Source organism: Myodes glareolus, chromosome 7, assembly GCF_982192425.1.
Source record: "Myodes glareolus chromosome 7, mMyoGla1.1, whole genome shotgun sequence".
NCBI lineage: Eukaryota > Metazoa > Chordata > Mammalia > Rodentia > Cricetidae > Myodes > Myodes glareolus.
In genome coordinates, this window is record NC_142032.1 from 54932244 (window position 1) to 54957774 (window position 25531).

Consider the following 25531-nt stretch of genomic DNA (forward strand, 5'->3'; position numbering starts at 1 on the left):
GCTGCTGAGGTGGAAATCAAGGGCCAACTTGGGGCTGGCGGTGCACAAGGGGGGGGGGCTTGTGGGAGCACAGGGCTGCCACTTATTCATCAAATCCATGCCACCAAACCCATCCCCAACCAGCTGCCACGTGGGCTTTCGACAGCCACCCTAACATGGACAGATAGACCCTTCTGCCCCATTTACAGGTGAGGAAATAGAAGTGACCTGCCCCAAGACACAGCTCTGAGTAGAAAGAGCCAGTGCTCTTGTCCTTTGCCAGGGCTGGTCTTAAAGCCCCCAGCTTGTGCCCTGTGATCTGGGGCTGGTGGCTCCTACCCCTGGGACCTCCGTTTCTTTAATCTGGTGATGAGGGCCATTTAGTCAGGTCCTCATGGACCTAGATGTTAAAGATACAACTGTCTGAATAAAATGCCTTCAGGTTCCGTGGCAGGTATCTGTAACCTCAGCACTTTAGGAGACAGAGGCAGAAAATTCAGGAGTTCAAGACCAGCTTTGGCTATATCGTGAAGCTAACCTGCGATACATGTAACCTTGACTTTACAAGTTACTGTTAGCCAGGGGACCCGCCAAGGCCTTGGGCGACCCGCTGCTGCCCTTCATGGGACCAGTCCCCCACCACCTCTTTATAAATGATAACACTAACCCCATGAGGTGCCCCACTCTCATGGCCCCATCTAACCTAATTCAGCTCTCAAAGGCCCCGCCTCCAAACACCATCAGTATGTGAATTTGGGACTTAGGGTTCCAACTCACAATCCTTTAGAGGACACACAGATATCATAGCATGGTTTCAGACAGGCACAGGAGTTGGGGTACACAGATATCATAGCACGGTTTAGACAGATACAGGGGTTGGGGTACACTGATATCATAGCATGGTTTAGATAGGCACAGGAGTTGGGGTACTCGGTGCCAAGGGTCCTGTGAGAAGGCCAACAGCAGAAGCTTCCACTATGAAGGCTGGCTCACTAACTCCCAGTTAGGGAGGGCTGTGTGGTCATGTTGGATATACAGCTCTATCTTACAGATAGGGAAACTGAGGCTCAGATATGTGAAATCACTACTCAGATACTGATCCGAGGTCACTAATGTAGCGTGGTACCAAGTCTCAGAGGTTTGGCTTGGTTGTTCTGAGGGCTGAGCCCCTCACATTACTCAAGGCCTCCCTCACACTGCCCAAGTTTGAGCCCACTCTTCTTGAATGAGGCTATCATCCTCACACCTTCAGGACACCCCGCTGCTTGTTCGTCGCTTTTGTCCTGTTTGGATCTCCTTTCCTGTACCCCAGGATCTGTCCCATGCCAATCCCTACAAAAGCTGCCTAGTCAGACGTTTAAAGATGGAAGTAGGTTAGCTGGCTGCTGTTCCTGCCTGCCTGGGCCTCCACCCCTTCCTTCCTGGGCTCCCTGGGCTTGGTCACTGTGGGGCTTCAGGAGCTCCTGGGGACCCCGTGCTTGGCACCCACTCTACAGGCTGGATCTAGAGGCACATTTCAGATTCTGGTTTTTTATTAGGGACAATATAAGCAGCAGGAGAGGTAGGTCACCCTCAGCCTCAGACCCAGCAGCGAGGGGACCTCAGGCATTAACACAACCAAAGAATAGCTGCAAGCCTTGGCCAACAAGTCCTGAGTAGCTTTGGCCAGGTGTTTCCAGAGGAGTCTTCCCTTCCCCAATCCCCAGGAACCCTGCCTGACGTCCTGTTATTTTTGTCACTTTACCACATGTGCATATAAGGAGTTCAGAGGTTAAGGGACTTGCCCAGGGTCATGAGACTGGGAAACCAGTGACTGGGGTTGAATCCAGATACTGGGCTTCCCCGGTGGGCTCCAAAAGGGCTGCAGACCCCCAGCTGCAGCAGGCTTCCCCTCCCCCAGGAGCTTCGGCAGCACTCTGGTCCTGCCATTAGCATATCCGAGAGCATCCCTGAAACCCAATTACCAGGAGATGGCTTGGGCCCCAGCCAGCCGGGTGTCGGCTCCAGCTCAGGAATCCAGATCTGCAGGAATGAGGGGCTGGGACCTAGGGCAGCCAGCTGGGGAGTGCAGGGAACCAGAGCAAGTGGATGGGAGCGGTGCAAAGGCTTGTGGTAGGCTATAGATCCCGGTAAGGTGGTGTGGGGATCCCCAAGGAAGTATTGAGGCTTCTACCTAGCAACATCTGGGCAGGCCCAACCACAGCCAAAGTCAGGTGACCTCCGGCGGGTCTCTGCCCCCTCTGAGCTTCAGCGTTCTTTTGAAAAGGGAAAACCTGGGCTGTTTTTGTTGTTGCTGTTGGTGGTGGTGGTTTTGGTTCTTGAGACAGGGTCTCATGTAGCACAGGCTGGTCTCAAACTAGCTGTGTAAATGTGGCCTGAACATATGCTAATTAAACACATGCTAGTGACTCCATGGGGGATGATCCCCACTGTTAACTAGTTAACTAGCTTTGAATTTTGTTGTTGTCGTCATTGTTTATTTGTTTTGGGGAGGTGCGGGTAAAGGGTTTCTCTGTGTAGCCCTGGCTGTACTGGAACTTACTCTGTAGACCAGGCTGGCCTCAAATTCAGAGATCTGCCTGCCTCTGCCTCCGGAGTGCTGGGATTAAAGTTCATTGTCTGACCATGGTTTTAAATTTCTGGTCCTCCTGCCTGCATCTCTTAAATGCTGGGCTTACAGGTGTGTGCCACCACACTCAATGATTGAGTGACTTTCTAAAGGAGTGACTGGAGCTGCCACCTTACCTCGTCACCAAGGATCTTGTGGGCCCTATAAGGACACAGCACCAGGCCTTTACCTGGAGCTGTTGCCATACTCTGGAGCTCCCAGGCTGCAGAGCAATCATGAGAGTAAATCTTGGTTCCTTAGAAATCACTGGGCCTCTGGTATTCAATTCCAGCAACAGAAACCGACCTACCACCGATCCCAGTAAACTCATCCTTTGGGGCTGGAATGTAGCTCAGTTGGGTTGTATGCTTGCCCAGCATGCACAAAGGCCTGGGTTTAATCACCAGCACTGTTTAAACCAGGCATAGTGGTGCATGCTTGTGATCCCAGTACTTGGGAGGTGGAGGCAGGAAGGAGGTTCTGGAGCTCAAGGTCAGCCTGGCATAGAAACCCTACCTCCACAGACAAACCCATACTGTCACAGAACGGTGAGGTGCCTCCCTCATGGAAACACCACATGCTTCCCTTTTGATCTTTTGTAGACAAGGTCTTGCTATCTAGCCCAGGCTGGCCCACTGCCTCAGCCTCCTTGGTGGTGGGATGACATATTAGTGTGGGTTTTTTCTTTTGTGTTTTGAGACAGGGTTTCTCTATGCAGCCCTGGCTGTCCTGGAACTCATTTTGTAGACTAGGCTGACCTTGAACTCACAGATCCTCCTGCCTCCGCCCCCAGAGTGCTGAGACTAAAGGTGTGTGCCACCACTGCCCAGTTAAGGAATCATTGTTTTCTCTTGTTTTGCTGTGTGTGCCCTGGAACTGGTGAGTATTTATCACTGTCCTGTATATAAACGCTGACATTCTGGGTGGGCTTGCGCTGTTAAGGTCCCAGGGAGCTACCCCTCCACACAACATCCATTCTCTACTCGGGCAGATGGGTGGCCCAGCCTGGCCTCTTGCAGGCATGACAGGGGCATCATTGCCCACCCTGTTTGTGTGCCAGCGTTTCTCCAGGCAGGCTCGCATCTTTAACTTCACTAGTTATTGCCAAATTGCTCTCCAAAGTGGTTGTTTGGATGATCGTTTTAAAATATAAATTAGATCATGTCACTTCCATGCTTAAACCTCTCAAACAGCTTCCTATTACACTTAGAATAAAATCCATATTCTCCTCCATGAACGCTCGGCTGCACCCCACTCTTGCTCCCCTTAATTTCCTGTCTTCTTTTCTCTTCTTCAAATAGGTCTGGCATGCTCATGCCCCAGGGCCTTTGCACATACTGCTCCCACTGCCCCACTTCCTCCCAGTTCTTCTTTAACTGTCTCTGTCTTATCCATCAGGTCCCAGAGGAACTGTCCTTACCCGCAAGGGGCCTCCTCGACCACCCACTAAAATATCCTTTGCATATCCCTCTTCTCAGCCTGTTTATTTCCTTTGGAGATGATACAGTGGGTCCATAAAACCCAACCCTCACTTTCTCCTTTGCCTGGTGGGTTATTACCAGTGAGGCAGCCCATGGCAGCCTTTTTCATTTGTGGGTCTCAAAGGTTGAGATGGGGATGTGGGGTGTCACTCAGTGATGGAACATTAACCTAGAGGGCTTGAGACCACAGATGACATCCCCAACACTGTAAGGTCAACCAAAAAATCTTTAAAATTAAAAATAACATGAACTAATTAGTGAATGTGTGCAGGTGCAGGCTGAGGTCAGAGGGCATCCAGTGCCCTGCTCTGCTGTGCTCTAACTTATTCCTTGATACAGCGTCTCTCAGTAAACTGGAGGTGGCCAGCATCTTCTTCCTCCATCCTTCACAATGTGCACAGGAGCGCATGCAGTCACATCTGCCTTTCCACGTGTTAAGGATTTGAACTCAGGTCCTTATACCTGCATAAGCAAGTGGTCTTGTACCTGTTGAGTCATTCCCTCATTCTCAAACAAAACAACCTCTTGCAGACTAAGCAGGCCATGGCTTAGCCATTCACAAACATTTCCTGGACCATGTGTGTGTGTGCGTGTGTGTGTGTGTGTGTGTGTGTGTGTGTGTGTGTGAGCAGAGGGGGTGGGGTGGAGAATGAGGCCCTGGGTCTCAGGTGAGAGGAGCTTTAGAGAGAGTACTGTGACTGAGTTGAGGGTAGAGGAAGCAGCCAGGTCTACAGGTCTGACCAAGGTTCTTTCTCACGGCCATGGAGAGCCATGGAAGGTGCTAGAGCTGGGGAGTAAGCTGGAAGGCTGTACTGATGCTGTATAAGGCAGAACAGAAGAGAGCCATGGAAACATAGGGTTAAAGCTGGAAAGTGCCTCTGTACCCATCCATTGCTGAGGCTTCCTGCACCTTGAGGTACCACAGGACTCCTGTGTCCCAGGCACAACTTTAGACTATTGTCCAGATGCCACCCATAAGCACAAAATGCTATAACTTAGGGGCGGCAGATACTCTGAGGATGCTTCAACAACTCCCCAGGAACTCGCTCCCCTGTGTGGCTGGGAAAGGGATCCGTAGAAGGAAGAGACAGGCAGTCACCCAGCTGAGTCCCCACTGCTATTGCTTCTGAAGCCAGGGAAGCAATAAAGACAGGAGAAAAGCAAGGACCACTTTCTGCAAGGGAAATTTAAGTTAGATAACAAGAAAGATTCCTCTGCCACCAGACACAGCTTGGTCAGGAACCTACCTCCTCTGCGGGGCTGGCAGCTCCTGGGTCAGAAACTGCTCAAGGCTGCTCAGCCAGGAAGAGATGAGACCTGTTACATCTGACTCTAATACTAGTTAGTGTCCCTTCAGCTGGAACAAGTCCAGTAGGCTTTAAGGCCTATGTTGAGGAGTCTTGGAGTTGAGGGTGTCACTTGCCCTGTAGGTCTCAACATGACCACCTAAGGGATGTAGGGACAAAGAACTCAAATTGGTCCTCCTCTGACAGCCCCAAGGTTCCTTGACATGGGTGTCCCTTCTCTCTGTCCTCCTGATCTCCCAGCTGTAGCTCTACTTTGTGGAGGGAGGAGGGAGGATGGAGGAGGGATGACGGAAGCAGGAGGAGGGGGGAGACCCGTGTGGCTGCCATTGGTATGCGAGGCCCAGCCTGAGCCCTCAGTGGCCCAGCCTCTCTGCTCAGCTCTTTAAGAATCCCTCCTTGGTGGCAGCCGCGTGGTGGTTGCCTGGCAACACCATCCCACCCCGCCCCATGGCTGGCACTGGCCCTCTTCCCCTCCCCCCCTCCTAAGGCTCCTCACATGCCCTGCTTCACTAGTATTCCGACCTCAAAACCTGCCAAGCCCAGCTAGTTGCTTGGGGCACCTGTGCCTTATAGGTGAGAACATTTGAGTGAGCCAACCCAGGTCCAAGCCTTAACTCCAGCACCGCACCTGTAGGTCCTGGGTTCTGAGGCCTTGGCTAGGCAGTCATTTCCCCTACTCCTTTGCCCCGACAGCACCTAGGCAGAATGAGGGTTCTGGAACTTGCCGAGTCTCCTGCCCCAGCTCTGTAATTGCCATCAAAGCTCTGGGGGAGACCCTGGGCTCCCAACAGGAACCCTCAGACTTTCAGCCCCTCCCAGGCCTCCTCCTGTAGTGGCTTCAGTTGGCCTGTAGTACTAAGATCTGCAGAGGGGACCCAGGGGACTGAAAGTTAGCCTCTGGAGTTCTGAGTCGCAGGTATTCCTTGATCCCCAATAGGTTAGGTGGGTACTGGGCCTCATGGAACCCACAAAGCCACTATGACTGGGGCAGGAGGTAGAGGGGGCATTTGAGGAGGAGCAGAGAGCACCAAGCTCCCTTGCAGAGGCTAGAGAGACACTGTGACAGGGAAGGACATCACCACAGGCTGGGGCCCCACAGGAGTCTTTGCAGTACAGGGCCCAGACACTAACACCATTAACCTACTTTCCCTTCTCCCCCTCGGGTGATCCAGGGCAACCCTCAGGCTCCCTCTATCTTGGGGTCCCTCCCCCACTCCCCTTTAGCCTGCCCTTTATCCTCTTCCCAGTCAGGAGGCATGGCCTCTGGTTAGGCCTGCACCTCAGGCCTCGCCTCCTCCCTTCCCTGTCCACCAACCCCAGCACCATCCAGTCGTGGTTCTTACACATGCTAGTCCCTTCAGACACGCTTTCTCTGAGTCACAGCTCCAATCCAATCCCTGTGCTGGACTGGGGTATGTAACAGGTGCATGATGGAGGAGGCAAAGTAGGTTTAAATCACCGTCAGAAGCGTGCCCTTTGCTGGGAATAATGGCAGGGAGGAGGAAGCAGCCCTGAGTAAAAGATTTGAGGGAGGTAATGTCACTCAGAGGGAGAAAAGGAAGCTCCCATGGTGTGTGTGGGGGGGGGGGCGTTGTGTGAGAGGCTTGGGAATGGCATCCTCAATCCTGGTCCTTCTGGAGAGACAGACTGCCAGGGAGAACCCTGTCTCTGCCCCAAGCCCTGGTTTCTGACACTTTCTGGAATATTTTTTTCTCTCACGCACATCCTTGGTCCTTACACCAAGACCCTACCCTGCATTCTCCCTGCTAGTGGACCTGGGGTCTAGACACTTCTGTCCTTGAAACAGTCATTCTCAGTAGTTCCCAGTCTCATGATCACAGTTGTCCTGGACTGGCTCAGTCTGATGACCACCCATGCAGTGAGCATCAGCAGACAACGCTGTCCCTATGGGCAGGCCTGTAAACTTGTGAGACCACATCGGGCTCCCAACTCTGCCTTCAAAGGGCTCATGGCCAGGGGCAGAAGAGGCCACCACTCCCAAGACACCCATCCCCAGAGTCCAGAGGCCCTGAACCTAACTCACCATGACACCTGCAGATTATTTACTGTGGTCGGGGGAGGGCATGTCTATGATGTCATCAGCTACCTAGCTTCTAATAGGTGAGAGTGCTGTGGAGAAGCTGAGAAGTGGGGTCAGAGAGCACATCACCAAGGGAGACACAAGAACAGACTGTTGGAGCCAGCAAGGTGAGTCTGGGTAAGGGAACATGCCGCTAACTCTGATAACCTGAGCCCAACCCTGAAACCCACATGGAAGGAGAGAACCGACTCTTGGAAGTTGCCTTCTGACCCCCCCACCAAACCTACACATATGTAATAAATACTGTAGTACTTTTCCCCTAAGACTTCGTAGGGGGCTCAGGGTGTGGCTCAGTTGGCAGACTGCTTCCCTGCTATGCTTGAAGCCCCAGGTTCCATCCCCTGCACCAACCACATAAACAGGGCATGGTGGCATACTCGCAATCCCACTGATCAGGAGGTGGAGTTCCAGAAGTTCAAGGCTAGTCACACTTTGATCTTTATTTATTTAAATTTATTTTATGTGCATTGATGTGAAGGTGTCAGATCCCCTGAAATTGGAGTTGCAGATTCCAGTTTGCCATGTGGGTGCTGTGAACTGAACCCAGGCCCTCGGGAAGAGCAGCCAATGCTCTTAACTGCTGAATCATCTCTCCAGCTCCCTTAGTTTGATCTTAAAACCAAGGGCTGTGGTATAAATGTAACTCTGTGGTAAAGTGCTGGCCTAGCACCCACAGGGCCCTGGGTTCGATCTCCAGAATGAGAAAAACAACACATCTTAATCTCTAAAGTGGCATTTTGAGGTACTGGTCTCTGGGCTATAATCAGGGTGAGAGGTGGTCATGGAACTCTTATGATGGAATTACTATCTCTCCTTTTTGGGGGAAGTTCAGGATGGAACTCAAGGCTTTGCATATGCTAAGCCAGTGCTCTACCACTGAGCTACACCCCAGCCCCAACATTAGTGGCTTTTTATTTATTGATATTTTGTTTTTTCGAGACAGAGTTTCTCTGTATAACCCTGGCTATCCTGAAACTCGCTCTGAAGACCAGGCTGGCCTTGAACTCAGAGATCTGCCTGCCTTTGCCCACTGAGTGCTGGGATTAAAGGCATGTGCCACCACTACCTGGAGCCAGTAATGACTTTTTAAGAAGTGAGAAATAGCCAGGTGTGGTAAGGGAGGTAAAGGCAGGAGGATTGAGGGTCATTCTTGGTTATGTAGCTAGTTTGAGGCTAGCAATGGTTTTATGAGGCTCTGTCTCAAAAACAAAACATACAAACAAAAAAAGGGAGAAAACGGAGAAGAGAGACATATTGGTTCCTTGCTTTTTCTTGCCGCATGATATGGTGGGGTCTCTGTAGAATCATAAGTAAGGAAACTTACACCAGATGTAGCCCCTTGGCCAGGATCCTGGACCTTGCACTAAGTAACCCTTTTTCTTTATAAATTACTCAGGCCATGGCATTCACTTATAGCTCCAACAAGGAAGGAGAAAGGGGTGGGGACTCAGTGGGCTGGATAGCCAGGCTCTGGTCTGCAGGTGAATCATTGGGCAGAGAAGAGAGAATGTGTAGAAGTGTGGCCCTTGTGTCAGGGAACAGTGGGGCTCAGACAGGCCAGCCCTGGAGCCAGCTCAGTAGGTGGACCCTGGCTAGCAGCTGCCTCTGTCCTGACCATTCCTCCTTGCCCCCCCCCCCCGCCAATCCCTGCCTCAGGCTATGGCGCTTTGCCCCCTTTTCTGACTGCTCCTGGATCTCTCTCTAGGGCCTTACCTTAGGCTGAAGGTCTTGCTTTCCGAGACACTAACCTGAGACTCACATGCTACCCTTATAGAACGATACCTTGCCTTCTGTGAGAAGCCTCAACCCTGTGTCCTACCTATGGGATACAGAATGGTGGTGGGGGGGGGGGTAAGCACAGTGGAGCTGGGTCTTGGACCTGAAGTGTTTTTTGAAGGTGAGGGCTGGTATGCCAGCCAGGTGTTCCCTGAAGCAGTGTGCACAGGTATCCCACCCACAGACCATATGCTTACAAATCCATGTAAATGTCAAGAATGCCTGGGCACTGCCGGACTTCAGAGAGAGACAGATAGTCAGCGACCATGAGTCTCTGGAATCCCTAGAGTAAGGTGCCTAGTGATGCTGGGTGAAACCCTTCCCTTCCCCACCCCAGAACCGGCCTATGAGAGGCTGAGGCTTGCCCAGTCTTGACTGACAACAGTTTAATATTGCCAAGTCCACAATTCATAGTGTAGAAACCATTCCAGGAACTTTCCAGACTGTCACATTAACCATAGGAAGTCTGTATAAGTATACATTACTTATACAGTATAAGAAACTGGAGGTATAGCTGGGAGGACGGGACAGTGCTGAGGGTCACTGGCTGTTGAACAATCAGGTGGCACACAGAAGGTGGTGATGGGAGCCTGGGGTGGGGGGAAAGGCTGCAGGCAGGGCCAGGCTGACCTTGCTGCCCAGTGGGAGAGCCCAGTCTGAGCTGCAGGACTCTGTTCTGGTCATTGCCTCCCTCCGAGTGGAGGAGCTGGGGCTTGGCAAGCTCAAGGCTGAAACCACAAAATGTTACTGGGTGACTTGCGCTGCCCTCAAGGATGAGAGCCTCCCACCGGGGCCCAGCTCATAGGACCAACTCTATCCGTCACCATTATCCTGCGTTCTCGTGTAGCCTTTAGCATGCAGTGTGGTTCAGCCAGTATTTGTTGATGAACAAACTATGTTTCCTGATCTCAGCGGACATTTTCACTGTCCTGGAGTTACAGTCTTTGGGTTGATGCCCCACTTCTCAGAGTGAAGTTCCTACACAGTTTGTATGCCCACGACTCTGCACACCAGGCCTGGCTGCCATCATGGACCTCTGACTCAGGGGCACCCAGGCACTCCCACTACTACTGCATGCAGGGCTACAATGGGCTCCAGCTGCACCTGGTCTGGAACCTTTCCCCTGGCCTCCCCCAAACCTAGGAAGCTGTCTGGTGTCCCAGCTGGCTTGGCCCTAGTCTCTGGGTCATGTGGAGAAGTCTGTTTTAGATAGCTCTTGCCCAGCCATTACTATGTGCTGGGCAGCCTTTCTAGAATCGCAGCTTTTCAGCCAGTGCAACCTGGTTCATAATGGTCTCTCTGGTCTCCCAGACGGTACCAACACTGTTGACTTGCCTCAGTGTTCCCTGAATTGTTGTGCAGGAGACATTGCTAAGCGAGCTATGGTCCATCAGCTGGAAGGAATGTCACACAGCCATTAAAGCCACAATTATGATGGTGATATTTTGATATGCAAGTGTGACTGTCAAGTCGAGCTCTATCCGTATTCTCCACTATTCTCCACCCTGTACGAGGCCAAGTGCCTGCCTGGCGACAGCCTGGTGCCTGCCGTAGGGCGGCAGGGAGCTAGAGGGGGGGTTGGTTTAGGAGAAGAGGAAGACAACACAGAGTTCCTGCGCTACATACTAAGTGACAGGATGGAGGAACGATGGAGATGGAGCCCTGCCCCCCCCCCCAGTCCATCTGGGGGTCTGGGGAGGCAGAACGGAAACCACAGTTCTGTGAAAATTATAGCAAGCTTTGTGCCTGGACAAGCCTGGAATGGAGCAGAGGAAGGGAGGCTGTTGACGCCACAGGGAGGTGGCATTGTGGGTGATTTCCCCTCCTTTATTGTTGGTTTAATGCTGTTTGGGCGATAAATAAAAATTGGGAAGGAAAATAGCTGCTCAGTGAATTGAGTACAAATCCAGGGAAGGAGGAAGGGGAGCTGGGAGGTGAAGAGGAGGGGTGGGAAGGGCAAAGGCAGTGCTGCAGCAGGGTCAGAGGCGGCAGCTCTCCACCAGGCCCCTGGCAGCTCTGGAAAGTGGATAAGGAGAGCAGGGAGGCAGATATTAAACCCTCCCTCAGGGTGATAGTAGACCTCCTGAGGGAAGGTGGCCTGGGAAGCCTTGAAAGGTAACAATGCTGAGTGCAGACTGCGCTGGACTTGTGGAAGGTTTTAGAGTTGGGATGGTGGGGTAGACCTTGGAGTGGGTCTGCCGGCAGGAGTCCTAGACAGATTATGGGGAGGTATAGGGATGGGCCTGGGAGCTGTGGGGAAACTCACACGTGGTCTAAGCAATTAGGGACTTGCTCTAAGTAGCTTAGCAGCACCAAAAGTGAAAACTAAGTCTGGAAGGGGCTTCCCAATTCTGTCACAAGGTGATAAGGTCTGTACCAGGTAGGTGAGGTGGGCAGTGAGGGATGCTAGAGTTCCCTGTTGCTACATCTGGAGATTTTCCCTGCTAAATATCTCTCTGGTTCATTCACCTCTTCGGCCCCCAGGGCACCCACAACAACTTTCTCTGAGATCCTAATGTGTGTCAGTTCTGCCCCCAACCACTTTACAGTTGCAGGTCTCCTCAACCCTCCAGGAGTCCAGTGGCTAACGCTCCCATTTTATACTCAGGTTTAAAGAGGTTTAAAGAGATTACCTAAGTTGTTCAAAGGTCAGTCTTTGGGAAGGGGAAGAGGGGGGCTGGCATCTGACCCAACCAGCCCTCCTACTGTCAGAGTGGGGTCCTGCTCAGAGAAAAGCAAGGGTTTAGAGAGGGCCTGTGTAGGAGGGGTTGCAAGCCAGCAGGGTCTAGGTCTGGAAGGGGCACCTGACAGCGAGGAACCGGGTTACCTGGACAAACAGAGTAGGCGGTGGGTTCTGTTTGTGAATGAATGCTCGAGCGGACGGCAGAATGAATGAATATGGAGAGATGAATGAGTGGGTGCTGAGAGGATCGATCTACGGGGAGGAGGCACCTGAACCAGAACCCCGTTTTCTCTAGCCACCCTCCCTCCCGCCCTGGAGATTGGTGTTGGGATCCTCCCTCCCCCTGGTCCCTGCGGGGGGGAGGGAACCAGCTCCCCAACTTGTCTTCCCCCGCCCCCCACCCCAGACATTTTAGCGGAGGCTAGGAGGAGGAGAACGCACGGACGCCGTTTCTCCCGTGCTGGGCCAGAGTCCCCGCGCGGCGGCGCAGCCTCCCGCGCCGGGTCCCGCCGGCCAGTGCGCAGCGCGGCGCCCCCGCCCCCGCCGCCTTCTCCCCGCCCGCCGCCTCCCTCTCCGCTCCCGCCCTCCCCGCTCCGCGCTGCACGCACAGCCCCGCCGCCGCCGCCGCCGCGAGGGGAGAGGCGGCCGCACAGCCTGCTTCCCCGCGCCCTGCTCGCCGCCGCCGCCGCTGCCCTCGCCCTGCCGAGCGCACCCGCCCGGGTACACGCACCCCGCCGCCTGGCGCCACCCCGCGCACTCCTCCCGCCGCTCCGCCGGGCAGATGCGCCGCCGCGCGCCCCGCGCCCCGGGCCCGCCACAGAGCTCTGTCGCGCACCGGGGGCTCCTCTCCCAGGCCCCCCTGGGTGCCCTCCGGCTGGGGCTCCCGCCCGCTCCTTGGAATAACCCCTGAGGCTCCAGCCATCGCCGCAAAGTTTCCCGAGGAGACCCGCCTCCCCGGCCGCTGCTCAGGTAAGGCAAGCTGCGCGGGCTGGGGGTCGGGACGGGGCGCTGGGGCGCGCGGGGCGGGGGCCGCGCTGCACGCATCGGGCCGGATCGCGCCGCCGGAGTCGGTCCAGTGTGGCGGGAGACATGCAGCCTTTGGGGTTCGTGGTGTAAAGGGGTCGGGAGTCGACAGCCCAGCGCGGGTGGTGCTGGCCCCACCGCGGGGAGGCGCGGGGTTCGCGGCCCGCGGCTCCGCTCCCCGGAGCGGAGGCTGGAAAGGGCGGGGGCTCGCTTGCAGCCCAGAGCCGAGCTCTGGCTGCGCCCGGGGGATGGCGGCCGGGCCCGTGGGGGGGCGCCGGGCTGAGCAGGTCAGTCCCATCTCTTGCCCCGCACCCGGGAAAAGGAGGGTGAGGGGCGCGTGCGGCGAGGGCAGCCGGCCGGCCCCGGCGCCGCGTTCCCGTCCCCACTAGCCGCGTGAGTCACGGTTAGAGCGAGGTTTTATTTTTAAAACGACTTCAAGGGGGGCATAGGCAGCCTCCAACTTCCCTCCCTGCGCGCGCTGTGGACTGGCAGCCTGGTGCCGGCGGGGGCTGAGGCTGTGCACCTGGCGACTGCAAAGGTGGAACGGAGGGACTAACGGGCTGGGGGCGTGCATAGGGTCCCCCACCCCCAAGCTCTGTAGACAAGGAAGCAACAGACCGCAAGCACGCCCCTCCTCGTGGGGATCCGAGGCCCAGGGGCCGAAGGCTGGGGAGCGTAGTTGCCCAGCTGTAGGGAGCCGTGGTAGATCAGAGCTCTCTGAGGAGGACAAAGTTGTGTAGCGGCGACATCAGGGAGCTGCCCCAGGCTTCCTGGGGCCCCGGGAGGGCTTCTGGGCTCTCCCGGGCGTGTGGTTAAGAGAGGACACAGCTCAGCTGGGGTATGCCAGGCCCCGGAGGCTCAAGTGAAAGGTCTGATGTGAATAAATAAAGCCAAGACACGGGAACAGAGGTGAGGGGTGACAAGGTCCAGTCTTGCCTCATCTTCATCCTTGCATCCTTTGGAGGGTGGAGATCAGCCCCACCCTTTACCACCCCTAGGTAGCTTAGGAGTTGGGGGAGGCTGTTTGGGTGGGAGAGGGGGGTGTACACAAAGCAGGATTCAGGACCCTTGACGCTCCTGGCACAGGGATGTGGGCTGGGGCTCCTCTCCCTGCCAACACCGGGGAAGGCGACTGCACACAGGGGCTCCAGGCTTGGGTTTCTAGAGTTGAAAGCCAACTGCGTGTCTTCCTGCCAGCCCCAGGAGGAGAGGCACAAACATCACCTGTCAGCTGGTGCCTGCCGTGGGCGACTGCTCAGGGCTTCCTCCGAAGGTTTAAAATGGAAATGGCCCAGCCTGCCAGGGCCAGTGCTGGGACCAGATGCTGCCTAGCTGGGCTGGCTGTGAGGGTCCCTGGAAGGTCTGAGGGGCAGGAGGAGATGACGTTAAAGGGGTTATAGGCCAGGAGCGAGATGAGACAGGCTTGCTTTTTTAGTGGGGTGTGTGTGTGTGTGTAGAAACTAGTTAAGCACATCCCACCTCGGTTCTCAGAAAGATTACAGGCAGAACCTCCCCTACGGAGTGGAAGCCAGGCAGGCTACGCTCTGCAGCCCACACGCAGATGATGGCCGGCCTGACTTCACCTAGGCTCAATCCATGTAACTACTGGGGTCCATGCATCCATACTCTACAATACATTGGTTGCAAGTCCTACGACCTCTTGTGCCTCAGGTTTCTTTCCTGTTACAAATGGCCTGCTATAACTGCCTCCTGGGCCTTAGCTGGGGGACAGGGACTACTTTGTAAAATGTGAGCTCATCAGCTGTAAGTCTTGAATGGTCTTGCTCTTGGGGTCCGGGTCTGTCTGTAAGGGCAGGGCAAGCATCTGTAGAGATCTTGGGAGGTTAAGCAGTTAGATTCCTCCATCTAGTTACATACTGGCCCTTAGCAACCGTGTCTCCCTCAGAGTCCCATGGAAGCCCCTGAGAGATCTACTCAGGGTGTTTAAAAAGGAGGGAGTAGAGGCAGGAGGGTTACCTCTTCATCATTTTCCCTGCTGTGTGGGCTGTACAGGCAGGGTTTTGGCCTGGAGACTCAGTTCTATGCAGACTGAAGCCTAGTGGCCCAGCCAATGCTACTTGCTATGTGTGTGTCCAGGCCTACAGCCTCCCTTCTGAGAATCTGCCTGTCAAGGAGTGTATAGCCATGACCTCTGAGGAGGGATGGGCACCATGACTCTGAGAATGGGAGCGTAGGGGAAGACAGCACACAGAAAAGACTGGCAAAGGGATGTTAGGGTATAGTTAGTGGGAGGAACGGGAGCCCTAGGTGGGCCTGACTCCTCAGGTGTCTAAGAGATGGAGAAGCAGGCCTTGAGCTGGCTGCCAGCCTGCAGACGCCTAGTGCTGTGGTAGAAATCAAGAAACAGATGCTTAGCCAGGCATGGTAGGCTTAGCCAGGCCTTTAATCCCAGCACTTGGGAGTCAGAGGCAGGGGAATCTGAGTTCAAGGCTACCCTGGTCTATGGAGCAAGTTCCAGGACAGCCAGGGCTACCCAGAGAAACCCTGTCTGGAAATAACAAAACAAAGACAGATGCTTTGGTGCAGGGGAATGGGATGACCAGACCTCTGGGATAGCTGGGCATAGCCACCTTCTATGTATGCAGTGGCACACAGCCAGCCATAGTGGTAGGGAGCTGGGCAGGGACTTCGCTGAATGCCCCATAGGGTCTAGGCACCTGTTGGCCATCCCTTCCCAGCTGACTCTCAGCACCTCAGTCAGGACTGCAAAGTGGCCTGATCTTGGAGATAGGGTTTGCCAGGGTCTGTGCCAGGAGGTGTCCTGCTGGGCTGGCTCATCCCAGGATCTGGAAATGACATCAAACATCTTGTCATACCAGTTGATTATGTTCCTGGAACACTGGGAAGCTGGCTCAGGGTCCTAAGGACCTAGGTGGTTCCTGGGGAGGACTCCTTTGCCTCGCCAGCTGGCCTTTAGCTAGACTGACATTTGTGGGCCTGGGTTCCCTCATCTGAGAAGTGGGCAGTAGCAGAGCCTATTTCTGGGCACCTACCATGAGATAAAATTTGCAAGTCTCCAGCAGAGTTCATGCCTAGTAGCGTAGGTCCCCTGTAGTCTATTCTTTCCTTTGCTGTGGGCCTGCACTTACAGCTAGCTTCTTTAGGCCTTGTGGAAGCAGGCAGGACTACTAGGTCCCCTACCACGGTCACCAATGCCCCTTGCTGTCCTGCTGGGCTTCCTCCACCAGTACCTCCTGGTCCAAATGACAGTGGGAAGATCCAACAGCAATGGGAGAGGTTTCAAGTTCATGCCCCTCATGAGCATGTGAGGCCACCTACATGCCTCAGGCATGTAGGCATGCCTGAGGGTCCTAAGGCTTCCCTGGATGGCAGGGAGAACACAGGGTTCTGGAAGGGTGTGGGAAGTATGAGCCTCTGCCTTGGCTGTTGCTCTTGAGGCCTGACACTCTGTGTGTCTATGTCCGGGCGTATTTCCCCCTACAACCCAGATTGTCTTGTCAGTTCTGGCTCTGCTTTGGGCCTGGGCAGCTGCATTCTGTCGTTTATTATGGGGTGGGGTCGCCCTGCACTGTTGAAGGCTTGGGAGAGGCAGACTGGTTGGTAGGTGGACAAAGCAGAGAACAGCACCTCCACCGTACCCACTACCCTCGGCTGGCCTGGCATTCCCTGGCGGCAGTTGGATCACAGAGGGTTTTGGATGGCTGTCCCTGTGCAGGCCTGTGTTTGCTGTGTGCTGGGCAGATTCTGTTTACTGCCACTTGCCTGTGGCCCCCAGAGCCTAGCTGCTCCCCAGGGTAAGATGATGTCAGGGTTCTGGGGCTTCCACTTGGTTTGTGGAATATATTTGCTGGATTCTCCACAGCCCTGGCTCTGGGGCTCCCACTGTGGGGTTTGTGTGTGCTGTGTCCTCACTCCGCAGAGGCTAAGGTAGTTGAGCATGGGAGAGGACTTTGGAGCTGTCCCAGGGGAAGGGAGGTTGAGACTAAGACACCTCTGTTCCTCAGTTCTTATTCCTTTCTTTCTAGATCATTTATTTATTCATTTGTTTTCTTACTTCGGAGAATTGAAACTAGCCAGGTGTAGCCTTGGGCCCTGGGACAAGAGTCCAGAGCAGAAGCAGCCCTGTCCCAGCACTTAGGAGGCAGAGGCGGGGAGATCTCTGTAAGCTGGAGGCCAGCCTGGTCTATATAGCCAGTTTCAGGATAGCTAGAGCTTTATAGTGAGACTCTTCTAAAAACAAACAAAAACAAACTGAAAAGGCAGTCCTGAGGCGGGCACCATGCACACGTTTCTATCCCAGCGTTCAGGAGGTTGAGTCAGTAGGAGTTCAGAAAATTCCAGGCAGCAGACAGACTTACAAAGTTCAAGGTCAGCTAGGACTACACAGGGAGCCCCTGTCTCAAAACAATAATGATAACAAAATCTAGTACCTCTGGGCTAGCCGGTAGCCAAGTGTGAGAGGCCAGATCTCAATCATGCCCCCTCCCACCTGGAAGGCTTGTGTGGAGGCAGCTTCTGGGGAGGATGCGTCCAAGGGAGGGTAGGAAGGATGAACTAGAATCATGAGGAAAGACAGGAATGAGAAACAAGGTAGCCTCAAGGCGGGGCTACCTTGAGACCCTGTGGCAGGTGACCTCAGGTGTTGCATGGGGACTGGAGCTGATGACTTGCCTTGACCTTTCTCTCTGGGGGGTACCCAGGCTGGTCCATTCGGGGCTTCATCTGCTGCACTTGCTGGGTTTATACATGACAAGTAGCCATGATACGGAGTTTAAGGCAGTTAGTGATAAAGGAGATTCTAGGAAGTGGAGCTAGACAGGGAAGCAGGGTTGGGGTGCAGGCCAAGGCAGAAGGCAGCAGAGAGGATGCTTTCTGAGGTACCAGGCCTCAGCTGTGCAGGGCTCAGCTAACCACTAGGGGACACTGCCTCCCAGGCAGAGCGCGGAAGCATCAGGCTCTGTGGTGAGGGGCAGGGAGGTGGGAGGGCTCAGGACTGAGGCTGGGGTCGCGAAGCACTAGCCCTGTGGCTGCTCCTGCCTGTGTGGCTGGAGAGGCTGCTCCTGTGGCGGTATTTTTTTCCCTTTTCCCTCCTTCCGCCTGAATTAATCGTTGGCACCAGATTACAACAGATTTAGCAAACTGTAAAAAAAAAAAGAAAAAAAAAAGAAAAGGAAGGATCACTCACAAGAGCGAGGGAAGTAGAGAGGAGAAAGGGATGACTTCAGAGGAAACAGCTTTTATCTACAGAAGCAAATTGCTCTTGTAAAACCTGTCACCCCCACAGCCCCTCTGCTCCCCTCCCCTCCCGCACAAGTGACACCCGGGAAGGTGATGCTCAGGAAAATGTCTCAAAAACTGCTGCAGGGTGCTGGCGCCAGGATGGGCTTTTCCTGGGGGCAGTGTTCAAGGGATGCCTGGAGGAGCAGGGGAAGGAGGCTGAGGCTACGGTGACTGCAGGGTACAAAGGTGAGGGATGGCACAGGCCAGGGGGTTCTATGTAAGGCTGTTGGATTATGGTCATCTTAGGACTCTGTGTGTGGCTGTCAGTAGAAGGTCCAACCTTCCTGTGGTGAGTTCAGAGCAGGCCATCAGACTGACCCGCCCAAAGGACACATGGCCTTGGGTCCTAGGTTACCCGTTGGGATCTGTCTAGCGGTAGCTTCTGGTCAGATCTGGGAGACCTAGTTTGGATTTAGGAAATGTGACTTTGGGTAGGTGAGCAGCCTACCCCAGGGGTATTACAGGTTGCAGAGGCTCATGGGATTGTAGCTGAACTACTGGAGTTGCCTGGTCTAGTTAAAGCAAAGGGTGGGCTGCAGTGGTCCATAGCCACTGCTCTGAGGGTGTGAGGGGGGTACTGGGGACCCTCCCTCCCTTGCTCCTTTTCTCAGGCCAGTGGCTGTTGGGTGGAGTCTGGTCAAGTCCCAGCTCCAAGGCCAGATCAACACAAGACAGGTGTGCCTAGGCTTACGTTTCTTGAACGCTCACACTTGCCTGTACATGCACACTCTTGCACACACAGGCGTGTTCCTCTCTGTTTTCTCTGAGCCGGCCTGAACCAGCTCTGAGGTGTGAACTACCTCACTCTCAGTTGTAGGTAGCTGCTGTCCCCTGGTCCTTACTCTGCTACCCTGGTCACTGATCTGCCTGGACTGGGGTTGAGATGCCAGAGTGGGGCCCTTGAAGCAGCCTGAGAGACTGCAGAGAGCGAGAGGGCGGGCAGTGGGTAGGGCTGTGTGCCCACAGGACAATGAGCGTCACAGGGAGGCAGAAGACGTATCCTCCCCACACACACTCTTAGTCTTAGTTTCCCCCCTGCAGTCGGACAACAATTCCTCCAGGGACCCTGTTGCCACCATCAGCTCTGTGACTCTGACCTCAGACCACCCCATAGGTTAGTGAGGGCCTGGGCAGTACCACACCTCAACCTCCAGGACATACCTGACAAGCTTCTGCTTGCTCCCTACTGAGAAGAGAGACTGGGACAGAGTGAAATCAAGCATTGTCCAAGGCTATGTGGAAGGGTCTACTGCCACACAGCCAGGGAATGGAGTAACAATGCTGGGCCTTGGGTTTGAATCCTGACTGTTATCAGACAGCTGTTTGAGTGCCCTGGATACCCTACTTCCTATCTCTATGCCTCAGTCTCCACACCAATAAAATGGGACAACCAGGCACACATTTGGGGTCAGTACAAAGACTGCATGTTGTAGGCCTATTGGAGAGCATGGTGGAAACCAGAGGCTCCTGAACACGTATGACAGACAGACCATGCTGGGTGCAGTGCCAGGACACTAACCCGCCTAGGGCTCCAGGGAATTAGCCTCCTCTCTCCACAACACCCCACTATCCCCAGTAGGTGAAGCCATGGGACATTTGCTGAGCTACTGGAGCCCGGCACCCAGCGGAATGGGACTCAAGTCATGAAGAAGAGGATGGAGAGGCAGGTATCGGTAACGCCCTAGAGAGGAGACTCTTGAGGACATGGCAGGGGGCAGAGCCAGTTTGTGGAATGCAGAATGTGGACCTTATGTGTCACCTTTTGCTGAGGATGGTTCCCTGGGGTCAGACCGGGTCTGTTGGGTCTTTCCTCAGCGCTGGGTCCTGGCAAGCTGCCATCCCGAGGGCTTGTGTAACCCCCAAAGCACCACACTGAGAGACTCCGGAGAGTCTAGACCCTCGCCAAGCTTCACAACTGTTCCATTTTACAGAGGAGAAAACCAAGGCTCAGCAGAGAAAGTGACCGGACCAAGGTCACACAGCACACGCTCTCAATTTCCCTTCAATACGTTTTAGATGATAGTCTGCTGGGGGTAAGTTAAGGCACAGAGCAGTACAGCACAAAGCCACAAAGAGGCAGAGACACAACAGCTTTGTTTCTCAGGAGTACTTGGTCTCCGTCTGGGTCCTTTACAAGGACAGGTGGGGAGACTGAGGCACACACTGAGGGTACAGTGTTGAGGGTCTCTCTCTTCCCTCTTTTTTTCTTTTCTCAAGACAGGGTTTCCCTGTGTAACAGCCCGGCTGTCCTGGAACTCACTCTGTAGACCAGGCTGGCCTCAAACTCACAGAGATCCTCCTGCCTCTGCCTCTGAATGCTGGGATTAAAGCTGTGTGCCACCACTGCCCAGTCGCCCCTCCCTTTTTGAAAGCTGGGAAATAGACTCACAGAGGTGACTGCACAAAGGTGGGTGGAGCCAGGCCCATCGCATTGCCTTCTCTTCCCACTTGACAGACCTGTGCCTCCTATAGTGGGTCACATGCCCAGAACCTCAGGGCAGTCTCCTTTGGAAACTGAGTCTTGTGACTGCCCTGGTCAGGTCAGTCCCCACTGTGTGCCTCATGGGCAGTGGTGTCATTTTAGCCCCACAAAGGAGAGGACTGTGACAGCAGAACAGGCAAAGGCATCACTCTAGATGGGACAGCCTGAGGTGTGATCATGGGAGAACAGGCCTGGGGCCAAGGCGGGTGGCATGTTCTCTCTGCTGAGGACATCACTGGCCTGTGACGTCAGCAGGTGGCTCAGCTGGGCTGTGCCACTACTGATGCCCTAGGGAGGAGCTGGGCAGCAAGGGTCCTGGGAGGGCGCCGGTGGCCTGCGGTCACAGAGCAATCTCCATTAGGGTGGTGAGCGGGTGGCTGCAGCTCCTGGAATCCTATTAAAAGCTTTTTCATTGTTCCCTGCGATATGCTCCACTCCGCCGGGACCTGGGCATGTTGATAATTTATTTGTGGAAGGGAAAGGGGCGAGGAGCGAGAAGAGGGGGAAATGTCATTATTTACTCCGCCAGTTTCCACAGCCCAAGCTGGGTTGCTGGGCAGCTCTCGTGGGGATGCACCACACTCACTCTGGCTTCTGGATCTCTTGGGGACCTAGTTCCAGAGTAGGGGAGCAAGGGTCCACTGAGGTGCAGCTGGGCGGGCACAGCCGGGAGTGGAGCTGAATCTTTGGAGCGCTAATGGCATGAGGGCCCTCACTGATGGCAAGCTGATCCACAGCTGTGACGTTTGGGGCTTCTGGGAACTTCATCCTGCCTCTCTTGGGGCTCAGACATAGGGGCTGGACAGTGGCAGCCCTATTGGCTTCTGAGGGAACAGACTAAGGTCTCTGGAGCAGAGAGTCACAGGGAACCTCACAACCAGATAGATGACTGTGTAGTCCCTTGCATCCTTGAGACCAAAATTCGGGCACCCCTCTGCAAGTGGTGGGAAGGAATTCAAAGCTAACAAAGCAATAGTAGTTGTGATGGCCTTGCTGAGCACTTCCTGTGAGCCGCAGGGGCTCTGTGGGCCATGCACCCCATCTCACTTAACCTAGCATCTGTGAAACCAAGGCACAGCATCCAGGTGGGGGGGTATGAGTCATTTCCCTCAGTATGGTTCCTGATCCTGTCCCCAAAGGCACACCTTCCCTTCCTTCTCTGCACTCCTGCCACAGCAAGGAAGCCCAGGACAAGGGTATTTCCTGAAGAACCTTCTAGTTTACAACTTACTGTCAGGCTAGGGTGGGGGACGGTGGGATCAGTTGTATAGTGTTTGACTGGGGGAGGCCCTGGGTTCTATCTCCATTACCTCAAAATCAAATCACAAGAAAACAAACCTAGCTGGTATAAAGGCTCTGAGGAGGCAGCCACCCGTGTCCCCCCACCCGTGTCCCCCCACCCGTGTCCCCCCACCCTTGTCCCCCCACCCTTGTCCCCCCACCCTTGTCCCCCCCGTGTCCCTCCACCCGTGCCCCCCCCAGTGTTGTTTTTTTTTTTTTTTTGTTTTTTGTATTTCCAGACGATTTCTCTGTAGCTTTGGTGCCTGTCCTGGAACTTACTCTGTAGACCAGACTGGCCTCGAAGTCACAGAGATCCTCCTGCCTCTGCCTCCGAGTGCTGGGATTAAAGCTGTGTGCCGCCACTGCTCAGCCGCCCCTCCCTTTTTGACAGCTGGGGAACAGGCTCACAGAGGTAACTGCACAAAGATGGGTGGAGCCAGGCCCACAGCGTCCCCTGTATGAGGTGTGAGAGTGCCCTGGAGTTCAGTATCAGCAAGGCCAGGGTGCCCTGCAGCCTGCTGCTTCTTCCTGCCCCTTCTTGTCCTCTCAGGCACAACCAGGTGTTTTTAAAATGTCTAATTCAATCCAGTCACTTGCTGCATCTGAGACCATTAGTAACTCCCTACTTCCTCTGGAATTGAGTCCAAGACCTTGAGCCTGGCCTTTCAGGCCTGTCCAGCCTGGCCCGGGCTGACTCCACGGTCTTCCTTCCTTCCTGCATCTCCCCTCCAGTATGGCTGTCACCCACCAGTCTTCAATTGTGTGCTCCCTGCCACAGCCAGCCACACAGGACACCTCCTGCAAGAAGCCCTACGTGACTGATCCGTGAGAAGTTAGATTTCCTGCCCTTCCCTCCAGCACTTTGGCAGGTCTCACACTTAGTGGCAGTTCTCTCAGTCCCCTCCTCCTTTCCCCTCCTCTGGCTCCCGTGGCACTGAGTCTAACATTCATTAGGCGCATCCATGAGCTGCTCCCTTTAGTTTATTATTATCGTTATTACTATGACCATTTTATATGGGTTTTTTTTTTTGGGGGGGGACAGGGTTTCTCTATGTAGCCGTGGCTATCTTGGAACTCACTCTGTAGACCAGGCTGACCTCAAACTCACAGAGATCCACCTGCCTCTGCCTCCCAAGGGCTGGGGCTAAAGGCGTGATCCACTACCACTTGGCTAGTTTTTAATTCCACACGCACCGTGGAATTAGAAGACAGCTCCATGGCGCTGGCTCTCTCTCTACACTTCCGTGGGTCCAGGGATTGAACTCAGGTCGCCAGGCTTACTTCACCGGTGCCATCGCCCTTTGCGGTATCTCGTTGCGTTTGCTTTGTTGTTTGGAGGCAGGGTCTGACTCCAGTCTAGGCTGACCTGGAGTTTGTGCTGCAGCCTAGTGAGTGGCCTAGAGTTCATGGCAATCTTCCTGTTTTGAATACTTGAATTTTAGGTGTGAGCCACCATACCCCATTAACCCATTTTATAGAGGAGACATCTGAGACCAAGGTCCCCCAGCATGCTGATGTAGTATTGGAGACAAGCCAGGTCTCTGCCTTGGGACCCTTTCTTGTACCTTTTTACCTTCCGCAGCGGTGTCCCTGGCGGGGTCGCAGCTGGGCTGCCATTCTCTAAGATCTTGCTACTTGAGTCACCTGCGTGGGGTGTGGAGTGGGGGTCTTTTAGTCTTTGAAGTGGCTGAATATGTTTGGAAGCTCCATTTTACAGGTGGGAAAACTGAGACCAAGAACGGGAAAGAAAGCAGGCAGGCAGAGCCCCAACCCAGCAGCGACTTCCTGTGCCTATGTGGAGGAGGCCTGTGGTTATTGATTCATAGTAGAGTTCAGGTCCTGTCCTGCAAGCCGGAGATCAAGCCCAGATCAGGTCTGCTGCCTCCTTTGCCTGGGCACTCTAGGATGAAGCTAAGGATGCTGGGGCAACAATGCGCCCAGGAGCAGGGCAGGGCCTGGACCCTGCCCCCACCGCAGCTGTCTCTCTGGCCAATGAACTTCCAGACAGACAGGGCTTGTGAGAGCCGGGGGGCCTTCAAGGAGAGCACTGCTCCCGCCAGCAGCTGCTCAAAGGGCTCTTTGTGGCTAAAGGGCTGGCCATGGGCAGCTGCCAGGCCAGAGGCACAGACAGCTCAGCCTTTGTGCCAGCATGTTGCCCCGGCCCTGACCCAAGAGGTCAACAGGATGGGAGCCCTTATCTGTGGGAGGCTGGGGACCTCCTGTCCTGGATCTGCCCTGGGTCTGGGATGGGTGTGGTCTGTGTTACCAGGCAGGGACCCAGATCTGGCCATGGAGGGAGAGCCTAGTCTTGGCAGGGGTGGGGATGGGGGCAATATGGAGGATGAAATGGTGATGACGGCAATAATTGTGGCAGTGATGGCGGGGTAGGCTTCCTGTGCGGTTTTGGAAGGCATTTTATTGTTTTTTTCTGATCCCCGCAAAGCAACTCTGACAGTTGGATACATCTCCTCTGCTCATTTAGAGATAAGAAAACCTAGACACACTAAGTTTAGGAAGCTCCCCAGCTTAAAGGACCCCAGGGCTGGAGCTTGAACCTGCATCCCTCTTTTTTGTTTTGTCTGTTTGCTTGTTGTTTTTTTTTTTGTTTGTTTGTTTTTGTTTTTTGAGATAGGGTTTCTCTGTTAGCCAAGGCTGGCCTCGAACTCACAGAGATCCACCTGCCTCTGCCTCCCTAGTGCTGGGATTAAAGGCGTGTACCACCACCGCCCAGCCTGGGTCTCTCTTGAGCTGCCCCCTGTCTGAATGTGGGCGGTGGGCAGATTGTATGTTGGGCCTTTAGGGTCGTGGCATCTTGTCTGAACTTTGTGAGTGAGGCACTGGGTGGAGGATGGAGGGAATGGTGGAATCCCAGGGAGACTAGGACGGATTGAGGGCTAAGCCTCCTCCAGGGTAGGCCTCCTCTTGGAAGGACCCCCAGAACTCACTGTGTAGCCAGGGGCTGGCCTAAGTCTCCCAAGGCCTTCAGGGTAGAATGTGGGCAGGCTGATGCCAGAGAAGTATGGGATTCATGGGGGCAGACAGACAGCTTTGGGGTCTTGCATGTGGCAGACTGCAAGCTAGTTTGCCTTCCTATCCTGAGCAGGATCAGTTTCCCCATCATAAAATGAGTGCTGAGCCTGGCATGAGAACCATGGGTGAAGTCCTCTATAGAGAGGACTATGGCCTGGCTGAACTGTGCTCTAGCTCTCTCCCTGCAGGCCCTATCTCTTCCCCAGAAGACCCCACACTCTGAGGGAAGAGACCACGTCTCTGCTCCGTCAGGATGCTTGGGCTGTGGGTCGCTCTCAGTTTGCCCAGTTTGGATGCCAGCTTATACATTCTTAATGGTATTGATATGAATAATGATCACCTCTTATACTGAAGGTAGATGCGAGGGCTGCTCCCTCTGGGGCTCCTTTTGGAGGTGGAAAGTTGGGCTCTTGGGCAGACAAGTGCAGGTTCTAGGGCCCCGTCCCCACCCTGGCGCTCTGCTCCCTCTCTTCTCGGATTCCAACCTCAGGAGGTGGGTGGTGACTGACAATCATTTT

The 25531-nt window shown here is 54.5% G+C and overlaps 2 protein-coding genes across 4 annotated transcripts in view; one reads left to right on the top strand and one right to left on the bottom strand.

The window, feature by feature from the left end:
• Macrod1 (mono-ADP ribosylhydrolase 1) overlaps nucleotides 1–25531 on the bottom strand; it is a 141018-nt gene that overhangs the window by 20197 nt on the left and 95290 nt on the right. The gene's annotated exons all lie outside the window — the stretch shown is intronic.
• Nucleotides 12559–25531, top strand: part of Flrt1 (fibronectin leucine rich transmembrane protein 1) — a 78296-nt gene continuing 65323 nt past the window's right edge. For both annotated transcript variants that reach the window (XR_015003191.2, XM_085693572.2), the window contains exon 1: nucleotides 12559–12904. The gene's annotated coding sequence lies outside the window, so the exon portion shown is untranslated. The remainder of the gene's footprint in view (nucleotides 12905–25531) is intronic.